The 16,496-nt window shown below is 51.8% G+C and overlaps 1 protein-coding gene across 4 annotated transcripts in view; it reads right to left on the reverse strand.

The window, feature by feature from the left end:
• Positions 1 to 11,378, reverse strand: part of ITPR1 (inositol 1,4,5-trisphosphate receptor type 1) — a 159,909-nt gene extending 148,531 nt beyond the window's left edge. For all 4 annotated transcript variants that reach the window (XM_041425478.1, XM_041425479.1, XM_041425477.1 and 1 more), the window contains exon 1: positions 11,255 to 11,378. The gene's annotated coding sequence lies outside the window, so the exon portion shown is untranslated. The remainder of the gene's footprint in view (positions 1 to 11,254) is intronic.
• Positions 11,379 to 16,496: the final 5,118 nt, after the last annotated feature.

The following is a 16,496-nucleotide window of genomic DNA, read 5'->3' on the forward strand; positions in this document are numbered from 1 at the left end:
GCCTCCCCACAGCCCAAATGCACCCTGGCTACCTCTGTTCTTTACCAGCCAAAAGCAGTCCCACTGGCACCTCTCCTCAAATGCTCAGCTTGGCCAGGACCAGGCTGGACTGCCAGATGGAGAAGGGACTCAGTGACCCCACAGGCTCCCCACACAGGAGGGAACAGAGACATTGCTACACTCATTAAGCTTCAAAGCTTTTTACAGTCCCCTCACAAGGGACTGACAAAACCACTCCAGTTACTGGCATCACACATTTGGCTAAATGATCAGCCACCTCAAATGGAGGCTTTTCCTACCTCTGACAACTGGGAAGTGTGAAGCAAAAACTGGGAAGTTTTTTAAGAGCAAAGTTCCCAGGCACCCAGTTTGAAAACCTTTTTCTAAAAGATGCTGTCAACAACAGCTGACCACACTAATCCTCCCAAAATCAGACCTCTGTGGGGGTCATCTTTGATTATTTATTTCAGCAGGACAAGCCAGAAGCGGAGGCAGTAAAAATCTGTCAGCCTTGGCACATTTATCCCAAGTTCCAGCACGGGGAGACCACAGGGATTGAGGGGAACGGGTTTGCTCCTGGACACGTCACTCAGAGCATCCATGTGTGTCCCCCGGCTGTGGAGGGGACACTGCCCTCCCCAAGGCACTGACCACACACAGGATGACCACCACAACTCCTGGAAGTGCAGGACAGGAGGATTTTCACACCCTCCCAGGACCTGGCTCTCGTGGGTACAGCGCAGTCACGCTGCTCCAAAGGCAATTGTGCTGCATGGACAAATACAACCATTACCCCACTATTTATTTATTTTAGATAGGCCAGTGCCAAGAGCAACTGATTTATAGTAGATGAGGGGACGGCCCTAAGAGAACATTTGCAGTTAATTCTGTGCATAATCCCAGTTTTAATGGCGCACTCAGCCCTGCAAGAGGGGATTCCTGCAGGAAACTCATCCTGCTCCAGCTGAAACACGGCAGGGTTACCCAGGGAGCATTGTCCTCCTCCTCCTCCCCTTAGAACAAGATTCCCTCTAGGTGAACTCACTTTAAAAGAATCAAAGATGAAGCACTGATAAGCATGGCATTATCTAGCAAAAATGAAGTCAGGTTTCCCCAAGCAGCTTAACTCAGGTGGCAGCAACGTCAACAGCAGCAACCCAAGCTGTAAAAATAATGTTCTTTTCTCACTAAGCTGAAGGTTCACATTTTCAGAGCGAGAAGGACTTGCCAGGCTACAAAAGAAACATGAACTAAAAGTGGACTGTACATTGAGAAGTTAACTGTATCTGCCCACAGACATCAAAAAATTCCTGAGATATGAACACATTCTACAGTAATATTTTTAAGCCCTGAAAGCCTCAATATTTATAATTCTGTTGGTGACTGTTTCCTCATGTCTATATCAAAGTTAGTGGCTCAGTATGTTTTATATACAGTTTATCTGCACAGGAAAGCAAAAATCAAGTTTCTGTTTAAGAAACTGACTAAAATAAATAAACAAACAAAAACCTGCTGAATTTCATGTGAATTTCAAGAAACTGACCTACAAGTTTTTCTGCCTGCTCTGCTCTATGGGGCTGGATCTGAACATGCATTAGCTCATTTCAGGCAGAGAGTTAAAGCCAGGAAAACCTGCTATTCAGCCCAGGACCTTCAGGACTTTCCCCCCTGCTCTGGTGATAAAAAATCTGCAGGACACCACGAGTGGGATCTTCTGACAGAACAGAAAGTGACACAGCTCCAGGGTTCAGTTCTGATTATTTCTTACTACAGATTATCTTGTGTGTATCTTCAAGACAAGCTGCTTTTCCTACAGTGAAAAGGACTGAACAGAACCAGTTCTGAAAGGCAAGGGAAGGGTTTGTACAAGCCCTTGGCCACGGTTTGTCCCCAAAGCCAAGGAGAAGCTCTGCAGACCCAAAACCAGCTCTCAGGACCCTGCTGGATTTTAGGGCGCAAGCAGAGCATATGCTCAGCCTAATGGCCTTGAATAAGGCAGGATAAGCTTAATATAGTCCCTGAAATGCAATCCTTTTTCTCATGAAAACACATTTCATAGGGGCAGTAAAAGCAGGATTAGCAGCGAAAACACCACGACATCAAACCCGAGTGCTCAGTATCGGATACCTCCAGGAGACAGCTGCCTTTTGAAACGCTCAGAACGGGAAATGCAACTGCTTTGTAAACATTTCACGCTAATTTCTCCCATCACTCATCTCACTCCCGATGTTAAGCCAGAAAAAACAGGTTTCAAGAGCGACGCTGGGAGTTTGCTTTCCTTGAAGAGCGAGTCAAGGCCCCGTTTGAAGTCCCTCCTCACAGGGACTGCTTGTGACAACATCCCTGCCCTGTCATTCCTCATCTCCAGCATTTGTGAAAAGGCTTTTTCAAAGAATTCAAAGCCACTTGCCCGATTTCATGTCTCACACGTCTGCTTTGTGTGGGATTTTAATTCTTTACCCCACGACTGCAAATCCTGTTTGTAAAACAAACGAGCCCAAATGCGTCTGACTGCCTGATTCCCAGCAAATGGGATACAAATTACTGCATCTTCCTAAAATGCTTTAATGATGTTTGTTTAGAGCAAGAAAAGCTCCTTGCTGTGCCCTGCAGTCCCAGGATGCGCTCAGGTCTCTCCTGGCTGTGGTTTAGTGCTCAATTCAATAAACACTGGCAATTTTATATGTACTCCTACCAGAACTGGAGCAGCACTTTATCAAAGTCTCTTTCACTATCTCGGTTGTTTAAGAATAGAAACTCCAACTGTACTTAAGTGTTTCAACTTCATTACTGCCGACAGGAAATTCCAGACTGAAAGTTTAATTCTGTTTCAGTTTTTGACAGAAGCAAGACCAGAGTTTAAGGGCAGAGAGACAACAAAGAAGCAAACACAAAGAACTGCTTAATGGCATAAGAACAATCAGCCAAAAATTAACAGATCTGAGAACCCCCAAGACCAGGTAAGTCTGTGTTTGAACTAAATGGAATCAGGTCATTAATATCAGTAAATCAGGCCAAGCAAGTTAACACTTTTTAAATGCAACTAAACACTGTATTATCCTGAAAATCCAGTGCTTAGATAATCTAGTAAATCCAATATTTACAAGATTACTTGGCTGAAAATTTAGTCCTATAGACTAATCAAGATTTCATGGTTTTGGTTTTTTTTTTTATAACACCCACAGTGTATTCTGTATTTTCACAGGTACAGCTAACTTGAAAATCTGAACCCAAACCTGATGTTTGTCATTCAGTAAAAAAAGGAAGGTTTCCTCCCTGAGGATGCTAGGAAAGATTCCTAAGAATCCCATTAGAACAGCCAAAGAAGGGAGGAAGTGCTTTATTTAAAAGCTCACCCAGTGAATAATCACCGTGCTGGGGCTGAGGACAGAGCTCTGTCATCTGCAAAGCTTCTGACTTCGCAGATCTGAAAGGAGCTCTTTGCACTCGCCAGGCAAAGGCAAACAAAGGGATTTTGGGATGTGGAGCAGGCCCTGTCCTGAACACCAGGATCCTCTCACACCTGCAGCAGGACCCAGCTCAGGGAAGCGCTGGGAGAGCTCAGCACTGCTCTTTATGCACATGGAGTTCCATTTCGGAGACTGCACCTTAAAAAAAACCTATCAGTGCAATACATTTATCTACCACAGGATCTTGTTTCCCCTTCAGCTGCAGCCTTTCATGTCCAGGAGGCTGCTATCTGCCACCCATGGGCGGCTGATGAACCGTTAGATTAAGGGGGAGAAATGCACTTTCTCAGACCAAGGATTTTTCCTCCTGACACTTAAAACGCAGCAGATTTTTTTTTTTCCCTCCAATTTCCAGGCTGAACAGGCAAGATGGAGGCTGGGGAAGAGGGGAAGGAGGGAGCAGCACAGCACTGTGACTTTCTCAAGGACATGCAGCAGGTCAGACTCGGGGCCCAGATCTGAATCCAGGTCTCCCAAATCCCCATCCACCAGCCCACGCTCCCCTCTGCTCCCAGCGGGGAGATCAGACTCCCTGCACATCTCATCAAGAACAGACTTCCCCTTCCTCTAAAAATAAGTAGGAAGAGCAGTGTAAAGTCACACAGCAAGATGAGGGCCAAGTTAATTACATTCTATTCATACTATTTGCCACTCCACAGATAAATAGATTTATCATATCAGTGACAAAGTTATTCAGAAGTTACTGCTTCATAGGTGCAACTGCAGTTTAAGAACACAGATAAAGCAACTCATTTTGGTAACTTTAACCTCAATAAAACCTCAGTACAGGAAAGCAAATGTGCACAATGTTCTTTTCTCCTTAGAAAGGGCACCTGCTTTTTTTGTTTTGGTTTTTTTTTTAATTATTTGCTCAGTGCAACCAGACAAGCTAGCTACAGAAAATATGAAAGCATGGAAGTTACACTCTGACAGCAATTCCTTACACAGCAGCCACTGACAGAGGTAAGAAACATGACTGACAGGTCCTACTGACAGGCATCTGCAGACAGCTGGAAAAAGAAACTCCATTAGAGACATTGTCAGGAGAAAAATATCTTTTCTTTGTTCCAAACTAAGTACGACCTGACAGCATCTTCTCAATCCCATTAAAAGTAAGGAGCTCTTGCTGAAGCTGATACCTCCTGAAGTCCATCCTTGCTGGCTCCAGCCTGCTGGGAGGAGGCAGCCTGGACGTCAGCCTCTGCACGAGGCCCCGATGAGCACACAATGTCTTTCTATCAGGAGAGAGCTGGAACACGCCAAAAGGACCAGGACAACCAATGTCATGGGCAAAGAGAGCAAGCTTGGTTTATTACACCAGCTGGAGCTTGGCCAGGGAACAAAGATGGCCAGGGAAGAAGAGGGTACAGAACAGTCCCAATGTCACCTGCATGGCCAGGTATCTGCTGAGGGCTCACCACAGCGGGGGCTGGCTCCTGCACCCCACATCAACCCTCGGCACTCTTCAGCAAACCCAACACTCCCTGAACTCAGCATTTCCTCACCTGTCCCGAGCAGCCTCCATGCCCCTGCAGCTGCCCGTGCCCTCTGTCCCCAGTGCCTGAGCCCTTCCCCTGCATGTCCCACTGCCCTGTCCCCTCTCGGCACCGCACCTCGGCGGGGGCTCCCTCTCCTCCATGGCGGGCGCGCTGTCGGTCTCCAGGGCTGGGCTTGGCAGGGCGTCCCCCGGCACACCTGGGTCCCCTCGGGCAGAGAAGCCAAGGCCTGTGTCCCTCTGGGCAGCCCCTGCTCCTGCAGGCTCCGAGGGCTGTGCTGTCCCCAAGGCAGGACCCTCCTGCGCGCCGCTCGTCCCTCCCGGACACCTCCGCCGGCTCCCGGCTCTCTGGATAAAACCTCAGCGCCCGGGACAACCAGCCCAAGAGGAGGAGCCACTGCCAGCACATGATGAGCACGTGTGGAGAGCCACTGGTGGCCAAGGGACCTACTTTGAGCTCAAAAGCCCCGATGGGCCGGGCTGCGTTACAGATGAAGGCTCCAGTTCCCAGGCTGGCTTGTACCTGTTGGCCTCCCAACTGTAATTTTCCAGAAGGCAAAGGTTCAAAATACTGAACCACCCACGAGCATTAGCATCTGAATCTAGTGAGCACTTATGAGAGGAGCAGCCAAGGACTGCAGAGTTATTTTCATCAGAAGTTCTCAATTAACCCTTTGGATCAGGCACCATCAGCCAGCTGAGGTCGGTGTCTGCACCCGTGGCCATGTGTTTCTCCTTGGACTGGGATGCAGATGGGACAGGGCTGGACTGCAAACAAAGCTTTCTTCTTCTTCACAACTTCTTGGCAGATTCCTGAATTTCTAAAGAACTGGTCAGGATGGGCCAAGGCACAAAGAAATGTTTATACAAGTTTCATGCAAAACTGCTACTAAACAATTGCACAAAATAAAAAACCAAGTACAGCCTTTGGGCAGCAGCCGTTTTTTTTCCTACTATGATCAGAAATTTCTTCCATGTGCATGCTCAGAGATTATCATCCTCTGACCACAGAAGATCATGCACCAGATGAGGAGAGGATGAACTGCCTGTGCCATTGTGACACTGGGTTCAACCAACCAAGCCTCTTCCCTCAGAGCTCAGCACGTTACTCCAAAAGCAGAGGCATCACCCAACATCCTCCTCCAGAAACACCTGGCATTTCCATTTCTCAGAGCTATTCAAGCTCCTTTGATCACCAAATGATCAGTCACAGACTGGTTTGGTTTGAAAGGACCTGAAAGATCATCTCCTTCCACAGGACCAGGCTGCTCCAAACCCTGTCCAGCCCAGCCTTGGACACTTCCAGGAGGATCATCAGTGAGATATGAACACTCAGCTTCCTGCAGCACTCTTCATGTTGGCGTTCTGGCACGTGAGGATGCAATCACATTGCCACAGCCACAAATCCAAAATCAAGGAACACAGACTTCCAAGCACATTTCCAACCCATTTTCTCTCCAGAGGGTTAACTTGCTCAGATATCAACTGACGTTTTATTCTCCATAGAACGCTGCTAGGAAGTTCTGATCCAAGTTTTGACAAGCTTAACCAAAACCACAAGCATGAAAACGAAACTCCTCTGAGTTCAGAATCCATAGCTGAATGTTGCAGCTCTCCTCACTTGAATTACAGTTCCTGGAGTTTCCATTTCATCTTTTTCAAAGAATACAGTCCCAGAATGGTTTGGGTTGGAAGGAACCTTGAAGATCATCCCACTGTACCCCCTGCCATGGGCAGGGACACCTCCCACTACCCCACATTGCTCCAAGCCCTGTCCAGCCTGGCCTTGGACACTTCCAGGGATGAAGCAGCCACAGCTTTTCTCAGCAAATTTGATCCCATAAACCACAAGTGCCCTGAAGACCTGGAAATGTATTTTCTCAACAGGTACAGCACAAGCAAGAGCCACACAAGGAGCCTCTGGATGCCTCTGCCAATCTAACAAGTACTTGCAGCACCCTGGAAAGAGGGATCTGCCTCCATCCCCAGCCACTGCCTGCTCATGCCAAGACAGAGAACGAGGCAATAATTGCTGTAGTCCTTTTGTAGCATCCGTGGGGAGCAGAAATTAGACAGGAATATTGAGCCAGATCAAAGCCCGTGCAGTTTTGGCATCCTGCCTCCTGCAGCAGCCTCCAGGAGAGGCTGGGAGGAAGAGCACAGGAACCACTTGGAACGGCCATGGACACAGCCAGCATCGGGCCTGCAGCACGGGACACTCTCTACTGCTCTCCCAGCCTGTAAAGCAGCACCTGTCCCCACCCAGCACAGGCCATTGGACGAAACTGGGCAGCTTTTGACACCCCAGATTTTGATTATCACACACAAACAGCACAAAAAAAGGCTCCAGGCCACCCAAGCACCTTCAGTTTCTGTTGCTACCTCAGCAGAAGAAACTAATTTGGGACAACCAGTAATGCAGATCTTTAGGAATCAGGATTTACACCACGGTCTCATTGTGACAGAGATGTTACATTTACATAACCCAGCAGCACATGATTTTCTGCCTCTAAACCCTTTGGTCTCCATAAGCTGCTTTGGTGAGGCCGCCTTCCCTCACACTCACCCACGGGCGAGCCAGCAGCTCGTCTACCAGCTACTACAGAGCCACTACCCTCATCCCACCTCCCACGGGAGCCTGAGATTCCTCCTGGCTTTAAGACAATCCTACAACTACAACTATCTTGTATTTATGGGGTAATAATGTCTCAAAGACTCCCAGTACACTCTGCAAGTTGACACATCAGATATTGCAAGGCAGTCTGCTGCGCACTGAGGAGCCAGCACAGCCACAAACCAGCCAGGATCACAGGATCGTGGGGGCTGGAAAAGACCTTCCAGGCATCGAGCTGAGCTGACAGCACTGTGCCCACCCAGCCATGCCAGGAAGAGCCACACCTGCAGGGATGCGAACCCTACTGCTTCCCTGGGCAGCCCATTTCAGTGCTTGACTACTTTTTCAAGTGAAGTTAATTTTTCCTAATATTTAACCTGAGCCTCCCCAGCCCAGTCTGAGGCCGTTCCTCTCCTCCTGTCCCTGTTCCCTGGGAGCAGAGCCCCCCTGGCTGTCCCCTCCTGGCAGGAGCTGTGCAGAGCCACAAGGTCCCCCCTGAGCTCCTTTTCTCCAGGCTGAGCCCCTTCCCAGCTGCTCCTGACCCTTCCCCAGTTCCATTCCCATCTCTGGACACACTCCACCCCTCAGTGTTTTTCTTGCACCAAGGGTCCCAGAGCTGTCCCCAAGAATGAAGGTGCCCCAGCAGTGCCCAGTCCAGGGACAGGCACTGCCCTGGTCCTGATGGCACCCCAGTGCTGGGACAGCTCAGGTGGCACTGGTCTCTTTCCCACCTGGGGACAAACGAGCCCAGGTGGCCAAGAGCAGCTACACCTGCTCCAAGAGCTCATCAGAACAAGCAGCACCTGCTCTTCTGACGGCTCCAATTCAAGGGCAGGTACCAGGCAAAGGCTCAGGATATCTGGGATCTGCTTTAATCCTGCCTGACAGCACTGAACAAGAAGTTCCACCTCAATGCTGTCCATTTCAGCAATTTACCAGGAGAGACCAGCTCATCTGATGAGAAGCAGCCAAAAGGAGCTTCTGTCTCCAGAGCAGACTTCTGGACCACCCCAATTTGACCAGCCCCTGGGGCTGTTCCCTTTTCTCTGGCACACACACAGTACTGGAGGAGCTGAATCCCCAAAATTCACCCCAAACCTGCCACCCCTGCAGGTGCCCTGTTCTCATGCTTGCCACGCTGTCAGGGACATTCAGGGCTGTCTTTAGCAGAGGAGTTTCTACAAAGCCAGAGCAAGAGCTCACAGCACACAACAGCAGCACATCGTGGTTTGCAGCTCTCCCCCTCAGCTGCAATGGCCTCACTTGTGAGCTGCCAGGACTTGAGATTATTTCTGCACTTTAACTCAATTTGTGCATTTTCTAGACTACAAACAGGTTTGTTGAGGGAACATGAGAGGGTTGATGGTGCTGTGGGTAAGATCATGTTACAGAACCACTGAGGTTGGAAAAGACTCCCAGGATCATCGAGCCCAACCTCGTCCCCAGCCCAGAGCTCTGAGCACATCCAAGAGTTGCTTGGACACCTCCAGGGGATTCCACAGCCTCCCTGGGCAGCCCCTGCCGATGCCTGACAGCCCTTTCAGTGAAGAATTGCTCCCAAAATTACACTTCTCATGTACAACCAGAGATCACAACTGTCCCTTACACCCCCCCACACACCCTGTTCATCACTCCCAGGACAGCTCCATTCATCCCAACCTGCAGCTCCACCAACCATCAGAGAAATAAACCAGATGCTCTCCCTCCTAGATCCTCACTAAGGCCTCCTCCACCCTCCAACGATGGTGCTCAGCATTAGCACATCTCATAAAAACCATTTCCCCGAGCTAAGCTCCACCCCACGATTGCAAAGGCAAACCAAAGTTACTCCTGTTTGTTTACTTCCTAATTTATGAAACCTGGTAAGAGGAAACTGTTTTCAAGGCTTAATCAACTCTGCAAAACAAGCAGATGGGGGAAAAAAATCCCTCATCTAGGCAAACACTTTAATCCCGGGGAAATAAGGTATTTTAACAAGAAAAACCCCTGCTATTGACAAACAAAAGGCAGCTTAAAGAAAACATTAGAAATAATCAGCTCAGCATCAGCTTGTTTTGAAACATACTGCAACTGTAGTTTTGTTTTCACAGCGATTCCTTCTTTTGGTTGAGGCACTACAGCTTCACACAGCTCAGGCTGCTGAGTCCCACAGTGGTCAATTCCCACGTTTGTTTCACCACGTGTCCTGTTAACCCTGAATTTCTGGCCTGAGGGATGCCACCAGCTTTCTGCCCTCACTGAGCAGCCAGGGCTGGGCAGCCAAAGCTCTGCTCCAGCCACGGCACCCTGCAATGCTGCTATTGCTTAAGGACTTACACCAGCACTTAGAGCATGCCATACTTGCTGTGTGAGGAAATTGGTGTAAATTAAGGCACAGAAAAGAAAACAATGAGAAATCCAGTGCCCATTAACGTGGCCACAGAGGAAGCACTGAGGGGAAGGAAGGGATATTGGCCTCACATGGCACTGCCACAGCTGAGCCCTGCAAGGAAAACAGCTCCACCACGGGCCTCTGGCCTGGGCTCGGAGTCTGCCAGTCCTCTGGCACTCCTGGGATACCAGGCTAATTTCCGAGCCCAGCAAAACAGCCTCAAAGGCAAATAACTGAACACACTTTAAGAAATAAAACACATGCACAGGTACCGAGCCTCACTAATAAATAAAACCAGCGGCTCCCACACACGCTACTCCCCACACGACCCGCAGTCACTAAATCTTCATCAGGCAAAGATCTGGATTGTATTAGCCACGTTCTCCCTTCCTGATTTGTGAGCAGCAGGACCGCAGCCCAATCCATCTGCGGCTCAGCAGGCACAGAACCGCTGCACGGCGATAAATTCAACTCCAGCCTTTCACCTGTTGGAGTCGTTTTAGACAAACTCCTGGCGGCCAGAGCGAACCCACCTGGGGCAGGGAGGGGAAGGGCTGAGGCAGCCCCAGCTGGTCCCGCTACATGGAGCGTTTTCCCTGCGGGAAAAGCCTGCCCAGCAAGAGGACAGGGAGCCCGTGCCCCCCGAGGAGCCCCCAGCAACCCGCAGGACATGGGCGCTGGGCACGGAGCCGTGAAGCCGCTCGGGACTGGGGCACATCCCACGTACACGCATGGGGAATGCACATGTGCCCCCACCCCTTCCCCCGCCGAAGTCCAGTTATCGTAGTCCAGGAAACAGCCAAATATTTGGCCTGTCAGGCCAGTCAGCGGGACCCTCCGAAACATCCACCCACAGCTGCCCGCTTTTTGACCATTTAAGAGGAAGATCGCCCATAGCCAAGTCCCCATCGGCGCTCACAAGTGTTTACATAACGCCAAACATCCCTCGCAGCCGAGCCCCGAGCACGGGGGCACAAACACGGGGAAAGTTGGAGCGGACGCGCAGCTCCGGGGCCGAGCCCGCGGTGCTGCCGGAGACGGGACCCCGCTCCGGCACGGCGGAGGGGGCTCTGCCCGGTCCCGCCGGGGCTGCGGCGGCCGGGCATCCCCGCCGAGCACGGGAATGCATCCCTGCACAGCAGCGGGCTGCATTCCCGGGTATCCCCGCCTAGCAACGGGCTGCATCCCCGGGTATCACCACCCAGCACCAAGACGCGTCCCTCGGGCTGCGGGACGGGGCTGCCCCAACGACCATTCACCGCCTCCCTCCCTGCCCAGCCGTGCCCGCTCTCTCCCGGCCGTACCTGGCTGCGGAGGCGGCGGCGCGGGCTATGGACGGCTCGGCAGCTCCATTCCGGCGGCGCTCCCGGTCCCGCTCCCGGAGGCTGCGCCCGCCGCCGCCTTAGCTGCGCGTCCACATGGTCACTGCGCTCCGCGCCCGCCGCCGCGCCTTAAATAACCCGCCAGGCACGCTGGGTAACCGAGTCCCGCCACCGCCGCGCTGCCGCGGGGGCGCGTCCTGCAGAACTACAGCTCCCAGCGTGCCCCGCGCCGCGCTCCGGGCGGGGGCAGCGGACAGCGGAGACCCTCCGGGTCCGTGCGGTCCGGGATGGGGATGGATCCTCGGGTGCGTGCGGTCCGGGACGTGGATGGAGCCATCACAGTGATGGGGATGGACCCCCGGGTCCGTGCGGTCCGGGACGGGGATGGAGCCATCACAGTGATGGGGATGGACCCCCGGGTCCGTGTGGTCCGGGACGGGGATGGACCCCCGGTTGGGGACGTGGATGTGTTTTGTTCCGGGGGTCCGCACAGAGCCCTGGAGCGAGCGGGGGACCAGCGTACGGGGGTACCGGGGACAGGCTGCGAGAGTAAACCCTGTGTAAACCAGGTGCCAGCGCTGTTTGGGGAGCGCAGAACAGCGGGAAGGTCGGGCTGAGGTGAGCACCTGCCTGCCCGGGTGCTGTCACCTGTGCCGTGACTCAGGTGCGAGCCCTTGGCTGAGCAGAGTCCCGGCTGTTCTGCAGGATCGCTCCAAACTCTGGAAATAGCGAGTGTCACTGGAGCTCCTCTTCACTAAAATTACAGCACAGGGGTATCCCTAACGAGACAGCACAACTTCAGCCAGAATGACCAGCAACGAATAAAAAAAATAGTAATATTTCATTTATTTATTGTATTATGTAATTATTTATCCTTAAATATTAGCCGAGGTTATTCCCCACAGTTACACCCTGATTTTCCTGCCCTCTGTGGCTGCCTGGCAGCGCCCAGAGCTGTACAGGGGTGGGTGCAATGTTTGTCTGCAGAACAACTGTATTGCTTTAATTGGGATTTAGGTGAAGGAAACAGTTCCCTCCGCTGTCACCCACACCCACGTGCTGCCGTGGGTAACAGGTAGGAATGGTGCCCGGCTCCTCGCTTGTTTCCCTCTCTACAGCAGCAGGAGGAGCTGGTAAATGGAAACAAGCCCAGATGAGCCAGTCTGAAATCAACACAACTTCCCCTGCACTGGCACTCCATTAAAATACCTCCGGAGGAGCTGGAGCTGGGGCTCTGGAGCGAGGGTATGCAGCAGCTGAAGCCCGTGACTCAGGAACTGAAGCGAAGGTCAGAGAACAGAGTTTTATGGGTTTCCTACATGGCTGCAATACTACAAGCCATTACTCATCAGGAATTTGGCAGAGTAGTGGTGCCTAATATCATTAGATAATCCTAATGAATTCTTGTGTAATCAAATCTAATCTCTGGATGGCTTCAGCAGGCGGAGGCTGTGAGTGGCTGCAGCGGCTCCAGGGCAGTGACAGAAGGGCTGTCACCAGAGCCAGGGGCAGAGCTGTGCCTGCTGAGCACCTCGAGCAGCTCTGCAAACAGCGTGCCTTAAAATAGCTCTAGCACAGGGATAAATCCCGGCAGCAGCACTGGGGGAGAGCACGGGAACGGAATGCCCAGGGAGTGGAGTCTGCCCCTCTGGAGACATTCCTCCCCACAAATACCAAAGGCCACAATTTCGCTTCTGGACTGTGTTTGATTCTGGGTCTTGGTCAGTTCTTCAGAGGCTGAGGAGCTCATAGCATCCCAGAATGGTCTGAGCTGCTCCAAGCCCCATCCAGCCTGGTCTTGGACACTCCCAGGGATGGGGCAGCCACAGCTGCTCTCTCTGGGCACCCTGTGCCAGGGCCTCCCCACCCCCACAGGAGCGATTTCTTCCTAATATCCAACCTAAACCTATTCTCTGTCAGCTGGAATCCGTTCCCCCTTGTCCTGTCATTACATACTCTGACGGCCCCTCACCAATTTTTTGGGCCTTCAGCCAAAAATACTGACCAAGCTCTGCAAAGAACTTGCTAGATTTGAAGGCGTGCTGGCAAAGACAAGAATAATATAATGGAATGGAATATAATGGAAGTTCCCAAAGCAGGAGAACATTTCCATCTTCAGGAGCTTGCTCTGGGCTGCTGCTGCTGCTGCAGGCACTGTGAGCTCATGAGGCTCCTATAATCTTACAGCACTGAAAAGAGGTAAAATTGTAGGGCAGTGTGGGAGTGGGAAAGGTCACCTTGGGAAGGACCAGGGTATTCCCTTACAGGAATTTTCCCTGACAATGGGACCTACAGGAGGGCTGGGCTTGGAGCCCACACACCCCCGGAGGGTCACGGGAATGTACTCAAGGATTCAGAGAGGAAAGAGTGAAAAAACACTACTTGGTAGGTATCACTTCAGCCCTGGGAGCTGCACTATGAATGTTTGGCCCAATTTCACATGTGGTTTCAGTCACAGGAAAACAACTTGTGAGGGATTTTTATTGTTTGCTGTTGGAGTACTTTGGTTTTTTTCTCCTTTTCAAACCTTGTTCTGCTCCACTCCTACTTTATTTTTAGCAATTATGGAAATTCAGCACTGATGAAAGATGTTAAAATGAAATGTGAAGTCTTTTATTTGCTTTTTATTTCTATTGTCTTGTTTTGTGTTGACAAATTTGCAGCTAACCATTGGCTGTTTTGGAAACATTGCACCTCCAGCCTGCCGGGTGGCTTTGCTTGGGTTTTGTCTCTGCTGTTTTGGTTTTGTCTCTTGTCAGCTGCAGCTCACCAGCCCTGGAAGAAAAACGAGAGCAGAAGATATTCCAGAACTGTGAGGATCAATCTGTCTCCTCTTGCTCATGGCTGGTTTCACGGGGAGGATGATCCCAGAAGCTCCCTGTCCTTAGAGGATCCATGCAGGCACTCAGGGATGAAAGGCACTCCTGACAAACGCTGGAACACTTCAGCCTCTCATGAAGTGCTGGAAAATCTCTCATTCCCATCACATTTTAATAACAGCAAGATCAGAAGCGTAGGGACTCGGTGTGAGGAGAGAGAAAAACTAAAGCCTGTGCGGCTGAGCACAAAAGGATCCACAGCAGCAAAAGTTCTCCAAGTCCTCAGGGTCTCAGAGTGGAAGCTGGATGTTGCTCAGAAGCAAATTGTAATTATTTCATCTGTTCTCTGGGGAGAGTAAGGAACATGAACCCTCCTGATGGAGGTACACAAATGATGCACAGAATTCCAGGAAAAGGAGCCATGAGAAGCAGTGGGCAGGATACACTAGAGAGCTGTCCCAGCTCGTTGGAAATCAGCTGGTTTTCCTGAATTCCAGCACCACACGGCCAGAATCCCAGGGCTTTATTAAGGGGAGGTTATCCTGACAGATAACCTGGTTTCAGTTCTAGAAGTCTGTAGAATTTGGATGCTTACCTTTTGCTCTCGCTTCAGTGAATTGTGTTGGGAAACATTTAGCAGAAGAAAATAAGTTGGATTTAACTCTCATTTTCACAGACATTCATGCCTTAACAAAGGGCAAAGATTGCCACATCAATGCAAAAGGAATATTTCCATTTTCCGACCCCAAAGCAGCAAGGGTTGGTTGTATAATTAAGTTTGCACTCATTTGTTTTCCCGCACTCTGATGCTTTTCTGGAGCACGTCACAAGGCAAAAGGGACTCATGATGGATAGTTGGGATTGATCCCTGCGAGGCCTCCCAGCACTGCCATTTTACACACCAAACCTTCACAGAGCAGCGCAGCTCCTTTCAGCACCACACACCAAACCATAACACCCCTCCTTCACTCACGCTTCTCTTTGCTGCAAGTATAAGCCAAAATTACATGGAGTATTTTGAATTAATATCCCGCAGGATGAGTAAAGGTTTATTTCGGCATGGGGGATGATGCAGAAGATCTGTTCTGTTGACAGCTCTGAGCAGAAGCTCCCACAAGAAAGTAAAGATTTTACAGAGTCTCCAACAACTACAGTGAACTGTGGGAGAAATGAAGGAGAACGCAGGAATTGTGATTCCCTGATGGAGAGGGGGAATCCCAAAGCACCCTTCAGGGAAGGAACATGCCCTTTATGAGACACCTGTGTGGACACTGGAGGTATTTTACGGACGGCTGACATTCCCGTGGGCATTTCAGATCTTTCAATGGATTGCTGAGCTCCCCTCTCGGAGCTCTCTGGACCTGGGAGGGCTCAGCAGGGCCCTGCTCCAGAGCCATCACAGCACAGGCTCTGCAGGAACCACTGTGCATAGGGACAGGAGGGACAGCGAGGGACAGGGAGAGACATGAGGGGACAGGGAGGGACAGTGGGGTCAGGAGAGGAAAGAGAGGGCCAGGGAGGGACAGTGGGGTCAGGGGAGGAAAGAGAGGGACATGAGGGGACAGAGAGCGACAGTGGGGTCAGGAGAGGAAAGAGAGGGCCAGGGAGGGCCAGTGGGGTCAGGGGAGGAAAGAGAGGGACATGAGGGGACAGGAAGGGACAGTGGGGTCAGGAGAGGAAAGACAGGGACATGAGGGACAGGGAGAGACATGAGGGGAGAGGGAGGGACATGAGGGGAGAGGGAGGGACAGTGGGGTCAGGAGAGGAAAGCAAGGGACATGAGGGGACAGGGAGGGACAGGGGGGTCAGGAGAGGAAAGAGAGGGCCAGGGAGGGACAGTGGGGTCAGGGGAGGAAAGCGAGGGACATGAGGGGACAGGGAGGGACAGTGGGGTCAGGAGAGGAAAGAGAGGGACAGTGGGATCAGGAGAGGACATGAGGTGGCAGAGAGGGACAGTGGGGAGAGAGAGGGACATGAGGGACAGTGGGGTCAGGAGAGGACATGAAGGGGCAGAGAGGGACACGAGGGACAGGGAGGGACAGTGGGGTCAGGAGGGATGGGGGGAACACAAGGGGACAGAGAGGGACATTGGGGAGAGGGAGGGACACAGACAGGACAGGGAAGGACACAAAGGGACAGCCCCGGTCCCGCCCCTCAGGGCGCGGCGCGGTCCCTTTAAGAAGCTCCTGGTCACATGACCTCGAGCGGCACGTGGCCCCACCGCCAACATGGCCGCGCCCAGCCAGCCCCGCCGCTGCCTCTTGCCGCTGCTGCTGCTGGCAGTGGGAACGGGAACGGCGGCGGCCGCCGGGACCCCCGGCACCGCGGGCTGCGGCTGCAGCGCCGGCCGGGCTGCCGGGGACGGGCGGGAGGCGGCGGCGCGGCGCTACTCGGCGGCGGCGGGT

Source organism: Onychostruthus taczanowskii, unplaced genomic scaffold (genome assembly GCF_017590055.1).
Source record: "Onychostruthus taczanowskii isolate IOZ18803 unplaced genomic scaffold, ASM1759005v1 scaffold9, whole genome shotgun sequence".
Lineage (NCBI taxonomy): Eukaryota > Metazoa > Chordata > Aves > Passeriformes > Passeridae > Onychostruthus > Onychostruthus taczanowskii.